Here is a 14,968-nt window from a genome sequence, read left to right as displayed (position 1 = left end):
CTCCGAGAGGGGCGGAGGAATTGAACCCCGGGTCGGCCATGTGCAAGGCAAACGCCCTACCAGTTGAGCTATTGCTCCAGCCCATTATTACGTTATATTATATTGTACACTGTAATATATGATGGGATATATACTATATTTATAAAGCATTATATTATATAAAGTATTATAAACTCTGGAATTACTTGGGGTGAAACATGGTACTTTTTCCACTAATAACAATTTAGCTATTTGAAACAATGATGCCCCTCCCTTTCCTTCCCCCCCCCATAAAAGTGAAGGTTCCATTCCACTGAAGCTCCAGGAGACCAATCAGTTAACAGGTCATGAGGGCTTTATTAGCAACAACTCAGCAGACTGGAAGACAAGTCGCTCCAGTCCTAGAGAGTCAGCTGGCCAAATTGGCCACAAGAAACAAGATTGTATAAAAAAAGAACCTGAGAGTCCAATTTTACTTTTTTTTTGTTTTTTTGTGGGTCACACCTGGCAATGCACAGGGTTACTCCTGGGTCATGCACTCAGGAATTACTCCTGGCAGTGCTTGGGGGATCATATGGGATGCTGGGAATCGAATCCGGGGTCGGCCCGTGCAAGGCAAACACCCTATCCGATGTGCTATTGCTCCAGCCCCAAGAGTCTAATTTTAAAAGAGGTAGACTGGTGGGCATTAGCGGGTCAGTAAATTCCCTCATGAGCTAACTTTCATAGGCATAAATGTTTGATATTCACATTATCTTCCATGTACATAATAGGACTTTCCCATTCCTAAGATACCAAACCCAGAAGAGTTAGTGACTTTGAGATTTTACTAGTTTGGAACCAATAGTATTGCTTCTAATAGTCTCCTTTTCCTTGTGTGTAACACACAAATACTGTCTCTCACACACACACACAAGTGCATGTGCATGCATGGTCTTCTTCCTAAAAACTGTATTGTTTCCTTGCCCAGTACTTTCATGAGCATCTTAGAACAGTTGAGCATAGTAACATCAGACCTTGATAAGATTTTAGCTCTGTCTTTTGATACACTTTGTAGAAAATCAGATCCTTCAGAGTCTCAGTTCCCTCACTGGTGAACAAAGTGTAAGATTGTTCATTTCAGGGCTGGGGATGAAGTTTGGGGGTTAAATGTGTGCACGAATGAGGCCCTGGTTCATTTTCTAACACGTCAAAAGAAAAGTAAGCTTTTTTAATCCAAAGGGTTGTTAAGATGAAATGAATTGATTAAGGAAGTCAACAGACCGTCTTCCGCATGTAGGCACTCTACCCATTATTATGGTCTTATAATACTAACTTTTGTTATGATTTTTAAAAGTTTCAGAATACCCTCGAATTTTGAAAAGACATCATTTAAAATTTGCAAGATAAGTGTTTTACTGTACTCTCTGTATACCTAAAGACATTATTTTAGTAGCTATTTACTTACTCTCAGAGACCCCAGCAACCTACTGAGAGTATCCCGCCTGCATGGCAGAACCTGGCAAGCTACCCAAGGAGTATTCAATATGCCAAAAACAGTAACAACAAATCTCACAATGGAGACATTACTGGTGCCTGCTCGAGCAAATCGATGAACAACAGGACGACAGTGCTACAGTGCTACATTTACTTACTAACACCTGGAACTATGGAATTCTTATATTATCCCCCACTTACAGAGGAAACTGAGACAGAGATAGATTAATTAATTTGCCAGTGGTCACACAGCTATTAGGCTGCAGATGGAAAAAATAATTTTAATACAAAAAAATTCTGTCCCAATGTTGCATTCTGTCAACTACACTATTAGAATTCTTTATATATCCACTAGGGGGTGCTCAACAATAGAGAGTGACTTCTCCAGCCAAACCGTTTCAAATGGTTAAGCAATCTAAAATAAAACCCCACTGTGCTGTCAGTCCTCTTAAAATGCAGCAATAGCATGTGAGGAAAATGTGCTTGTTATGTGGTCAGTGATAAAAAATTAAAGGCATAAGAGGCACTTAGGGTTCTTAAGTATGAGGAAAAAGCTTTTTCCCAATGTCTTAAAGATAATTCTTTATTAATCTAGTTTTTTCTTATCTGTCTTTCCATAACAATTTCAAGAGATGAATATTCAGAATTTTCAGATACTTCTGGACCATTTTATTTTAAACACAGAATTGACAAATGAGAAGATATGTACATGAATAGAGAAATAAAGACAGGAATTTTTTTTTATCAGAAAGTCAAATATGTACTTAACCAAGAGCAACATTTTTCAACCTTTTTACACGTGTGGACTAAGGGAATATCGGGAAATGTTTTGAAGACCAGCTTATCGCTAAGACAGAAACAGAAACTAATGTAGGGACTATTTTATTTAAGTCAATGTTAACATTAAATTAAGTCAATTCAGAGCTCAAATCACACAGCTGCTGTATGACTGGACCACCAGAAAATTTTCACAGACCAATACCAGTGTTGAAAAACACGTGCAAAGTCCCTATAGATTAAGGGTTTTTTTCCCAAAGACAAATTTTGTGGATTATTATGGAAGGTGAAAGATATGAATATTAGGAAGAATCAGAATAATGTTGAAAAGAATTTAATCTGAATTATATCCCCGGTGATATGTGTGCCAAGATAATAAAGAACGTCACTTTTAATTCAAAGTTATCTGAATCACTTTTAATTCATTTTGGGTATCAAAGTCTGACAAGAAATTCACAGTGAACTCCAGCCAGCTGGAGTTCTCAGACTGAAACTAGTTATGGCAACACCTGTCTGTGGCACCCACTCATGCATCAACTGTTTTATTTCATTTGTCCCGAAATCAGGCCTGTAGAATAAATCATTGCAAAATGCTGATAAATGAACACGAAGTAAATTATGATCCCTTGCCACTTCCAGTATGCACAGGTACCCTGCTCTCTGAAAGAGAGTACTTCTAATAAGGCCTTTCAAAAGCCAAACTGGGACAGCTAAAGCAGCATCAGTGACGAGCATTAATCTATATAGTCAAAATTTTTTTTTGTTCTCCAACACCCCCAACACAAAAAAAATCGCTCCTTGAAGATCATATCAAATAACACATAAACTCAATTAAAGTAGAAATCATGTGCCAGGGCTGGAGCGATAGCCCAGCGGGTAGGGCGTTTGCCTTGCACGAGGCTGACCTGGGTTTGATTCCTCTGCCCCTCTCGGAGAGCCCGGAAAGCTACCGAGAATATCTTGCCCAAACGGCAGAGCCTGGCAAGCTCCCCGTGGGGCATTCAGTATGCCAAAAACAGTAACAACAAGTCTCACAGTGGAGATGTTACTGGTGGCCGCTTGAGCAAATCGGTGAGCAACGGGGTGACAGTGACAGTGACATACGCTAGACACATCATTGTGTGCAGTAAGAATTTGGTGGGGGCCTCTGACTGCCCAAGAAGCAATATTGCCTTTCAAATTAACACTGAACAAGATTTTCACTTTTGCCCTTTGTCAGAAAATAAAACCCTTTGGGGCTGGAGCAATAGCACAGCAGGTAGGGCGTTTTTGCTCTGCACGTGCCAACCCGGGTTTGATTCCCAGCATCCCATATGGTCCTCTGAGCACCGCCTGGCGTGATTCCTGAGTGCAGAGCCAAGAGTAACCCCTGTGTATTGCCAGGTGTGACCCAAAAAGAAAAAAAAAGAAAGAAAAGAAAAAAAGAAAACCCTCTTAAAAGTTCAGCAAAAGAAAAAAAATACTACTGTACGTCTCAGTGATGTAATTCAAACTTTACAAAATAGGAGCTAAATATATATATATTTGTGTATATATATATATATGTATATATCACTGTATCACTGTCATCCTGTTGTTCATTGATTTTCTCAAGCGGGCACCAGTAAAGTCTCCATTGTGAGACTTGTTGTTACTGTTTTTGGCATATCTAATACACCATGGGGAACTTGCCAGGCTCTGCCATGCAGGCAAGATACTCTCGGTAGCTTGCCAGGCTCTCCGAGAGGGACAGAGGAATTGAACCCAGGTCAAGTGCATGCAAGGCAAACAAACGCCCTACCCACTGTGCAATCACTCCAGGCATATGTGTGTGTGTGTGTGTGTGTGTGTGTGGTGTGTATGCATATATATAAAATATACAAACATTATATATGTATTTATAACTGCCTTTATATTCTCTTTCCAATTTCAAATTTCTTTCATCTCAATTTAACTTCATAGCATTCTTGGAAAGCAAGCATGGGTCATTAGCACCATTTTACAAGTTGAGGAAAGAGGTTCATAAAACTTTCATGAGCTTGCACAGGTTCACACAGTATGAGACAAAACCATGTTTATGAACATCTTCATCAGTATTTATTCTAATACTCCAGTGTTCTACATCTGTAATAATAATGACTATTATTACTGAATGTTTTATATGGCAGGCACAAGTAATAACATAGATTTATCTCTACTTTCAAGGTTTCAGAGAGGTGGAAATAACCTTTAAACTCATAAGTAGCTATTTCAGGATTTAGGCACACATATCAAAGAGTTTTTTTTCTTCTCATCTTATATAACTTCAAAGTCATTTTTTTAATTATCAAAATATGTGAGTCAATGCAAGAGCTATATTCTCTAAGGTATTATGTTCATTATATATTTGATATGTAATGGAATGGTATAAAAAGAAACTATAAATTTTCATACCTCTTTCTTTCTCTTTGTGGCATTTCCTTAAATGTTTTTCATTGCTGGAAAACTAATTATCAAATGCTTTCTTGGTAGTAGGGCTGTCTTTCTTGGGTGGAAACTCCAACAACAATAGTGAGTTTTGTGTTGAAATATAGAATGTAATCAAGGTAAAGAGAAAATGAAGTGAAATTCATTAGTTATACAGTAGGGGGTGGGGGGGTATACTGGGGTTTTTGGTGGTGGGATATGGGCACTGGTGAAGGGATGGGTGTTTGAATATTGTATAACTGAGACATAAACCTGAGAACTTTGTAACTTTCCACATGGTGATTTAATAAAAAATTTTAAAAAAAGTTTTTCATTGATTTTTCTATCACCAAGCTTGCTTGTACACTATGTTATTCACTTTTCACACATTTTTAATTTTAATATTAAACTTTAATACATATGATGATATAAATTTTTCACATACTTTAAAGCTTCACAGATTTATCTGGCTAACTTCCATTTCCAGAAAAAAATTATGCAAAATACCCTCAGTGAATATCCCTCTTCTTTAAGGGGAAAGTGCCCTCCACAATTACATCAGAGATTACTATACCCTACTGGACCATTCCAGAAACTCCATCACTCACTTTGCAAAACACTAGTTTGGGAGAAGCCATTTGAAACTTGACTTTATTTCTTTTTAACTGCATCATCTTGGACAAGTTACTGATTTTCTTTGTCTCAATTTTTGTTCCTGTCAAAAACAATTATTCTTCTGTTTTTTATACATTCATAATAGGATTAATTTTTCAATTTTGTTTAAGAATAGCTGATATATCACCATATAAGTTTAGGTATAAATTATAATGATCTGATTTATATAAATTATAAGATGATTACCATCAACAGGTTCAGATATTCCTCTAAACATCTCATATAAATTAAAATATTGGACTGTCAGGTGGAGTGATGTCTCAAAGGGCTGGAGCATGTGCTTCGTGTATTAGAGAATCAGCTTTGATCCCCAGCCTGACATGGCCCCTGAAGCACCACCAGAAGCAACTTCCGAGCAGAGTGGCACATGTAGCCCCCTGGTAACCACTGTGTGTGGCCACAAAATTTAAATCCCTAAATAAATTAATGAATCTTTTCTTGTTTTTTTTAATTTACTTTTTGTTACTGTGATAGCACAGCACTTGCATAAGTTTTAGGGAGTAAGTAGTAAAGGAAGAGGTGTCAAGGGAAGAAACATGATATGCAGGCAGTGGTAGATCTTGAACACTTTGGTGGTGGTGGAAGTACAGCAACTTTTCACAACAAAAATCCATAAATAATAACACTGTTGTAACCATGTTACCTTAACTCTGATAAAACTACAATAAGTATCAATGTACAATATAAGCGTAATGGAATACTACTCAGCTGTAAGAAATGTTTCCTTCAATTTAGATGCCTGGGAACTTTCAGTAGGAGAGAGATAACCTCAAATACCTGTTAAGACAAGCTCTGGACTTTGTTCTGGATTGTAGCCATTATTTCTGAAACCCACTTTCTAAGCAAGTGATACAGGTTTGGGCACTTAATCTGAGTCACTTAACTCGCTCTAAGATAAATGAAGCACTCTTCAATCCTTCCACTTGAAGAGGAGGCCCAGTTTTCATCTAAGAAAACATTCCCAAACCAGAGTGGGGTATTAGATTTCCCTGCTGAATGTTATTGGCACCAGGGCTCCATGGCCCTCTCCCTTACTCCCAGCCTAGTAGGCATTTTTCAACTAATGCAAGCAGGGATTTGTCCTAATTCAGCTCATACATAACCTAGTATTATGGGTTTGAACAGAGTCACCTGCCTAATCCTACATCTTCTTGCAGTCACAAAAGCTGAGGACTAGAAACTTAATGCCAAAGAATATCTGAACACTATGTTCCTTTCATTGAAACTTTGGCAAACACGATCACCACTGGGAGTCTTCTTGACCAAAACTAGAAAGGATTGCTCTTAGCAAATTTTTCTCTCTCCTGAAATTTCGATGTTCATACCATCATCTATAGTAATGATTCAGAGTTGTTCTAACATGTCCCAAAATTACTGCAATAGAAAGAAAGGAAAAAATTGAAGGGGATAATGGGGCAAGACAGAAGGGAAAGAGGGAATAAGAGAAAGAAGAAATATTTGTCAATTAAGTGTAGAAGTAATGTATTATACAATGGTAAATAGGTCTTTCATTTGAAGCCTTAATAAAGGGTGTGTGATTTCAGAAGGAAAAATCTATACTCCTTTATTTATTTTGACACACTATTATTTCTGTTTTATTTCTAAGTATCTCTTCTTAAATAGAATTATTTGTTTTAGTTTGATAATCTAAGTGCTCTATCTCTTTCAGATTTTCATTCTAACTTTAGGGCTTACAATAAAATCCATTTCTCTAAACCTATTTACCAATAATCAATGTGAAAACACCATCTATAATTCCTTCAATCTCATTTAGTATTCAATGGAGTTTTACATCTTTTCCCTGATTTTCTGTCTTTTCTTCCTTTTCATGATAATATCCCCATCACTTCCCTATTAACCAGCTCAAAGCCAAGTCAAACAAAGTCTAAGATGATTATTGCTTAAATTCTCTCTTTGCCTTTTCTAGAAGAATAAATAATTTCCTAATTATTACTTATCTTTTATCTCTGTCCAATTTATGCAATATCAGATTAATATTCACAGATTACAGTTCTGAGTATATCATACTTTCTTTGACAGAAGGCTAGAGCTGGTGGCATAAATTAGTATGTGTGTATTTGTGTGTGTGTGTGTGTGTTTTTGAACCCTCCATCAAAGTAGCAATGTTTTTCCATATCTCTCTTAAGTTCTCTGCTTCCCTCCCACCTCTGATAACTGCAATTCTATGGTTTTTTTTCATTTTATTTTGTCATCCCCTTGCTCTGTTTCATTATATTCTCCATATAAGTAAAATCACCCAATATTTTTCCTTATCTTTCCTACTAATTTTACTTACATGACTCCCACCAGTTCCATGCAAGTTGTCATGGAAGAAATAATTTCATCATTTCTTGTAGGTGACTAATATTCCATCATTTATATATACCACATTTCTTTTATTCACTTATCTAACATTAGGTACTTGAATTATTTTATCTTAACTATTGTAAATAGTGCCTCAATAAACAGGGGAGCGAATAAATATCTTTGGATTCATGTTTTTGTGTTCCTTGGATAGATGCAGTTGAATTACTGGGTCATAGGATAGATCTATTTGCAAAATTTTGAGAAGTTTGCTTTTAATTTTTTTCCACAGAGACTGGACAGATTTATATTCTCAACAACAGTATATAAATGTTTTTTTTTCTCCATACTCTTGCCAATACTTGTTCTTTTTGAACTTTTGATGTAGGTCATCTTACAGGTGTGAGGGAACATCTTATTTCATTTTGATTTGCATGCCCTTGATTATAAATGATAACAAGCTTTTTTTTCCATGTGCCTTTTGAGCATCTGTACGTATTATTTGGTGAGGTGTCTGATTAGCTTTTCCTCTATGTTTTGATAAAGTTGTTTGTTTCTTATGGGATTTTGTGAGCTTCTGAGACATTAACCCTTAATAATATGTGTATTGTGTGAATATTTCCATCTACACACGAGGATCTTTTCATTTTAATCAGTCTTTATCTGTTCAGAAATATCTTAGTTTGATGTATGTCCTATGTTTATTTTTCTTTTCTGAACCTGGCCACTGGAATGAAATCCCTCAATAAACCACAGAAGCCCTGATCACAGAATATTATGCCTGTTCTTTTCTCAGTGTATTTTATGGTTTGGGCCTAATGCCAAAGTGCATTTTGATTTACTTTTGCACATGGTGAGAGATAGTCATCTGCTTTTCTTTTTCTATACATGGTTTAGTTTTCTCAAAGACCTTTTTTGAATGGACTTATGTTTCTTCATTTTATGCTTTGACTCCATTGTTATAAGTTGTCCATAAGTGTGAGGATTTGATTCTGGGCTATTCCATTGATCTGTGTGTCTATTTTGATTATAATACCATAATGTTTTCATTACTATGCTTTGGAGTGTCACTTGAAATTGGCAGCTGAATGCTTTCATTTTTCTTTTGCCTCTTGATGCCTAGGGCTATTTAGGGTCTTTTGTGGTTCTGTGAGAATTTCAGTAATATTGGTTCTACATTCTTGATAAGTGTCCTTGAAATTTTGATGTGCTTTGCATTGGACCTATATAATGTTTGGGGAAAATGATCGTTGTATCAGTGCTAATTTCTCCAATCCATGAACATAGAGTATCTTTCCATTTCCATCCCCTTGTATTCTTTTAGAATTGATATAATTTGTGTGTGTGATGGGGGAGTAGAGTTGGGGGCCATGCCTAGCATTGCTCAGGGGTAATTCCTGGCTCTGTCCTCAAGACTGACCCTTAGCAGTAATTAAGTGGCCCTATGTCATGACAGGTATTCTAACAGGAATTGGGTGGAATGAAATGCAAAGCATCTTAGCCCTATACTAGATATTTCTTTGGGTCAACATAGACACAGTCTCTAATATACACATCTTTCATCCCCTTTAAGTTTATTCCTGCGTGTTTCAATCTTGTCTATTCAATTCTAAATAAAATTTGTTTGTTTATTTGTTTGTTTGTTTGTTTTAGGCAAAACCTGGAAATGCTTGGGAGTTACTCCTGGCTCTGCTCTCAAGAATTACTCCTGACAGCTCTCAGGTCACCCTAGGGGATGCTAGGGATTGAATTCAGGTTGCTCATGTGCAAGGCAAGCAGCTCTCTCCTTGTAAATGAGATTTTAAAAATATTTTCTGTCTCTTATATTTTGTTTCTTGAATATGGAAACAAATTCTGTATATCTATTTGATAGCTTGTTGCTTTACTATTATTGGTTTATTGTTTCTAACATTTTGCAAGTAATGTGAGAATTTTATACTCTTATCATATCATCTGCAACTAGTGTTAGTTTTAATATTGTTCCAGCTCACAAATAAATCTCAGAAGTTATCAACAAGCTGCAGAGATGCCTTCAGATTCTGTGCCAGGCTGAGTCTCATATCCAGGCACCCTGGGGGGGAGGACAAGTGAGTCCTCCACTTACCCAGAGCCCCCACAACAAATTCCTCCAGAACCTAATTGCCGCCATGCTCATGGCAGGCCCCCACAGGCTCGCCAAGCTTCATCCATAAATGAATCTGCTGAAAAACTTAGGTTTTGTAACAGAAACTTCCAGGTTCTCATGGAGTCTGGGATGAGTGATTTCCCCTATCTTCCTGTTCTTTTAGGAGCCTGGCAGTCATGCCCATAAACTGCCTTTGGTGCCACATGACCTCATTAATTGTCCATGACCAAGAGACTCACAAACAATCTGGGAAGAGATCAACAAATTGTAGAGATGCCTGCAGACCCCAAAGTCACCATCCAATTAAAAATTTAGCTCCAGCTCTATCACTTATTTAAAATTTTAGAATTCTTGGGGCAACATCTTATGCTCTATACCACTGATGTACCAGGAATAGCAGCACACCACATTAGATGAGATGTAAAGTAGAAGGCAACCAATCTCAATTAAAAAATAGTTACACAAGGCTCAATCTGTAACAACTGTCAGCCCTGTTGTCCCTTTGTTCATAAATTTGCTCAAGCAAATTGTAACGTCTCCATTATGAGACTTGTTGTTACTATTTTTGGCATATTGAATTTGCCACTCGGAGCTTGCCAGGCTCTGCAGGATACTCTCGGTAGCTTGCTGGGCTCTCTGAGAGGAACGGAGGAATCGAACCCAGGTTGGCCAAGTGCAAAGCAAATGTCCTATCCACTGTGCTATCGCTCTGCCCATATTATTAATATTTTATACAGGGGTTTAAGTGGTGCCAGGGTGAGATAAACAGTCTTCACACACTTTATTCTAAGGAAAAGATTTTTGATCATTTTTAGCAACTTATTCGTAACGAGCAATACAAAATAAATTATTTAGGGCTTACTGCTGGGGCAGGCTTTGATGTTGGTTGGGAAAACTTGAAATAATGGTGGTGGGAAGGTGTAATGGTGGTGGGATTGATGTTGAATATTGAATGTAATAAATTATTGTGAACAGCTTTATAAAACTAAAATAGAATTTAAAAAATAAAATTAAAAATATTTTTCCTATTTAAATGTCTATTATTACAAATTTGTGCCAAATCTTTGTGTCTAGGATTTCTAACATCATACTGAATACTAAATGTTAAGGTGGATATACTTGTGTTATGAACAATATTGAAGAAAAAAATCTTTTATATGTATATAATTATGATGTTAGCTATGGCCTTTACCAAGCTGTAATATGTTCCTTCTATCCCCATCTCACTTTTTAAGACAAATTTTAAATATTAACAAAAGTTTTGATATGTTTATTGATATGATTATATGATTTTATCTTTTTGTGGAAGTGTTGTATCACTTACTTTGATTTATATATGTGAACAATCTCTGCATCTTTCAGATAAATAGTTCCTGACATGATGTAAGAGATTTTAAAATGTATTGCTAAATTCAGTTCATAAAAAGTTTATTTTATTTTAATTTTTAAATTCTTGTATAGTAGAGTTAATTTTTGCTCAGGATTTTGTTAATTATTTTTTAATTCTTGTATCATAGAGTCAAATTTTATGTATTAAGATACAGAGGGGCTGGAGCAATAGCACAGCGGTGGGGCATTTGTCTTGCATGCAGCCAACCCGGGTTCGATTCCTCTGCCCCTTTTGAAGAGCCCGGCAAGGTACCAAGAGTATCTCGCCCACACAGCAGATCCTGGCTAGCCACCATGGTATATCCGATATGCCAAACACAGTAGCAACAAATCTCACAGTGGAGACATTACTGGTGTCCGCTCGAGCAAATCGATGAGCAACGGGATGACAGTGATAGTGATAGTGATAGTGAAGATACATAGAGAATCTTTTCATCTTAATAAGGGATAATCAGCTATATTTTTATTTTGTTTTGATATCATGTTTGTGTGAGAGAAAGAGAAAGGGAAGGAAGAATTGAGAGAGAGAGGTCTGTCTCTTTTTGATTTTAGGGGCCTATTAACTTCATTACAAACATCTGGAAGAATCCCCATTCTTTGACCTTTTTTAAAAAAAGATATAGAGAAAGGCAATAAGCAACATTTTAAGGTATTAGTGAACTCTAGTGGAACCATCACTGTTTGAGGCAGAGATTATTTTTATTAATATTTCAATGTCTTTGCATGTAGTTGATCTGTTCAGATATTTTATTTTCTCCTGATTAAGCCTTGGGAAGTTATATTACTCTTTGAATTTGCTTATATTCCATAGGTTAGTGCTTTCAACCTTCTTCCAGCCATGGCCCCCTTCTGATTTTTGTGTCCTTCTGCCCTTCTCCCCTTCTATCCTAACAGTTGGGCTCCTACCGCGGTCCCCATTTACAGGATTTCCACTTGTGCCCTAGACTCAATTTGAGAAGCATTGGCCTAGGTTATCCAATTTAGTGACATGAATTTGTTGCATTTTCTCGTTTTTTAAAATTTTCATTTCTATCTTGGGGAGGGGGGTGGTACGCCTGAAGTACTCAGGAGTCATTCCTGGCTCTGTGCTCAAAAGTGAACCCTCACAGTGCCAGCACCGTGGCCTCGTTCATCCGCATCCCCTGCCCTCTGCGCTCCCGGCTCACCCAGTGGAAGGACAACAGCCACCCACCTCAACTGCAGATGTCTACACCGAAGTGGCTCAGTGGCCAAGGAGAACACGGCCCTGGCTGGTCCTCAGCTGTACCCGTGAGCTGAGCACTGGGGACCAAGCAGGATCTGGGAGAGCGAAACACAGGAGATGACTGGCCCTGGATCAAAGGAGAAGGAGGGACTCTGGGGAAGATAGCCCGTGGCCCTCGTCTTCCCCAATGAGAACCACGATATCTGGCACAGGTACAAGGCTGAGGCATTCCTTGCAGAAGGCCTAGGATGTGGGTCTGTCCACGGTGAGCCCGCACTGGGCCGGGCTCGAGTCCCATAGGGGTCCTTCCTCTGGCAAGTTCTTGTTTTTTTTCTCAAGCAGTGAGGCAGAGTAGAGGAGAACCCGGTGGAGGGGTTTAGCCAAGAACTTGCATGCTGTTTCTATCCAGTCTCCTCATTGACACTTACATTAAAGCTTGCAAAGAAAGGGAATACCCCGTTCAAGGATATGGAAACATGTTCTGGCTCAAAAAAAAAAGATGACTGATGTGTGCCTCACATTTTCTAATGAACTTACCAGAAGATAACTGAAATTGTAAATATCTATATGTGTATAAGATTTGTTGGCACTATGATTTACAAATAAATCAGAACTAATTTATGAATTTCTGAATAAATCAGGAATAAAATATTTCTATACCAATCCCACCAGGAGTGTAACATTCCCTCTGCTAATGTGCTCAAGTTCCCTCCCAACCACCAGCCTTCCTTAAGAGGCATTTTAACTTTAGTTATTGTAGTTTGGTTCTGCTGCTACAGTGCATTCGATTCTATCACTGTCACTGTATCACTGTCATCCCGTTGTTCATCATTTGCTCGAGCAGGCACTAGTAACATTGTCTCCATTGTGAGACTTGCTGTTACTGTTTTTGGCATATCAAATACTACATGAGTAGCTTGCCAGGCTCTGCTGCGCGAGCGAGATACTCTCGGTAGCTTGCCAGGCTGTCCGAAAGGGGCGGAGGAATTGAACCCGGGTCAGCCGCGTGCAAGGCAAACGCCTTAGCCGCTGTGCTATCGCTCCAGCCCTCGATTCTATCATTTAGATATATACCAATGCCTCCTCTATATCACTGTGTGCTCCAGGGCCCTGATCCCTGCCCATCACCTCCCAGTTGTTTCTTCTTACTTCCCCCTCGATTTATTTCCTTCCCTGTCCTCATTTTTATAATCTAGGATAATCTAAGTCTTTCCAGCTCCACCCCCTCCACCCCACTTTGGTACTTTGCACTCCATTGTCCTGCTATTCTGTATCCTACAGGTAAGTGAGATCTTCTGGTATTTTTCCTTCACCCACTGATTTACCCCACTTAACATGATACCTCTAGTTCCAACCACGTTGCTGAAAATTTCATGATTTCATCATTCCTTGCAGTTGCATAGTATTCCATTGTGTATATATACCACACCTTCATTATCCACTCACCTGAGTTGAATCCATATCCGTGCTATTGTGCTAAGTGCTGCAATAAATAATTGTGTGCATATTTTCTTTTCAATGAATGCTTTCCTGTCTTGGGGTAGATACCAAAAAGTGGAGTTACTGAGTCTTATGACAACTCTATTACTATTTTTAAAAAGAAATCTCCATGAGGTGAGCCAGGAGCATGGAGGGCAGAGGATGTGGATGAATGAGGCCTTAGTGCTGGCACTGTGAGAGTTCACTTCTGAGCACAGAGACAGGAATAACCCCTGAGTACTTCAGGCATACCACCAGCAGAAATTTTCTGTTTCTGTAGAGGCTGAACCAGACAACACTGACATCAGCAGTGGATAGGTTCTGTTTTCATCACATTCCCACAAACATAGTTTCCAGGATAAATGTGTGTGTGTGTGTGTGTGTGTGTGTGTGCGTGCGTGCGCGCGCGCGCATGCGCGAGAGCACGCACGCGCACACGAGAGTGTTAGTCTTACTGGTCTGAGATAAGATGTCATTGCTAATTATCTCTTGATTTGGGTTTCTCTAATAAGTAATAATGAGTCTTTTTTCATGTGCCTTCCCCATTTGTCTGTTTTCTTCAGAGATGTGTCTGTTTATTTCCTCATTTTGTTTTATTTATAGGGTTTTATGACTCTTTTGTTACTATTTTTTGCTATTGTTGTTATTTTTTGGTTTTTGTTTTATATCTTGTACATTAATGCTTTTCTGATTGGTTGAGTGCAAGTGTTTTCAAGCATTCACTTATGTACCTTTTATTTTTAGCTTGTTTTTCTTTCAGTATGAAGAAACTCTTTACTTTGATGTAGTCCCATTTGTTTATTTTTTATTTTTATGCCTTGCTGGTGGAATAGTATCATTGAAACACTTCTAAAGTCCAAATATTATAGTATTCTGCCTGTATTTTTCTTAGTGTATTTTATATATTCTCAAGATATTTGATCCATTTTGAATTGAATTCTGTATAAGGTATGAGACATGCATCCAACTTTTTTTTAGTTGTAATTATCCAGTTTTCCCACCAACATTTATTGAAGATGCTATTTATTCCATTTTATGTACTCAAGTCCTTTGTTAAAAATCAGTCTGCTAGGGGCTGGAGAGATAGCACAGCGGGTAGGGCGTTTGCCTTGCACGCGGCCGACCCGGGTTCAAAT

This window comes from Sorex araneus, chromosome 6, assembly GCF_027595985.1.
Source record: "Sorex araneus isolate mSorAra2 chromosome 6, mSorAra2.pri, whole genome shotgun sequence".
In the NCBI taxonomy this organism is placed as follows: domain Eukaryota; kingdom Metazoa; phylum Chordata; class Mammalia; order Eulipotyphla; family Soricidae; genus Sorex; species Sorex araneus.
Note: the sequence above shows the minus strand (reverse complement) of the source record.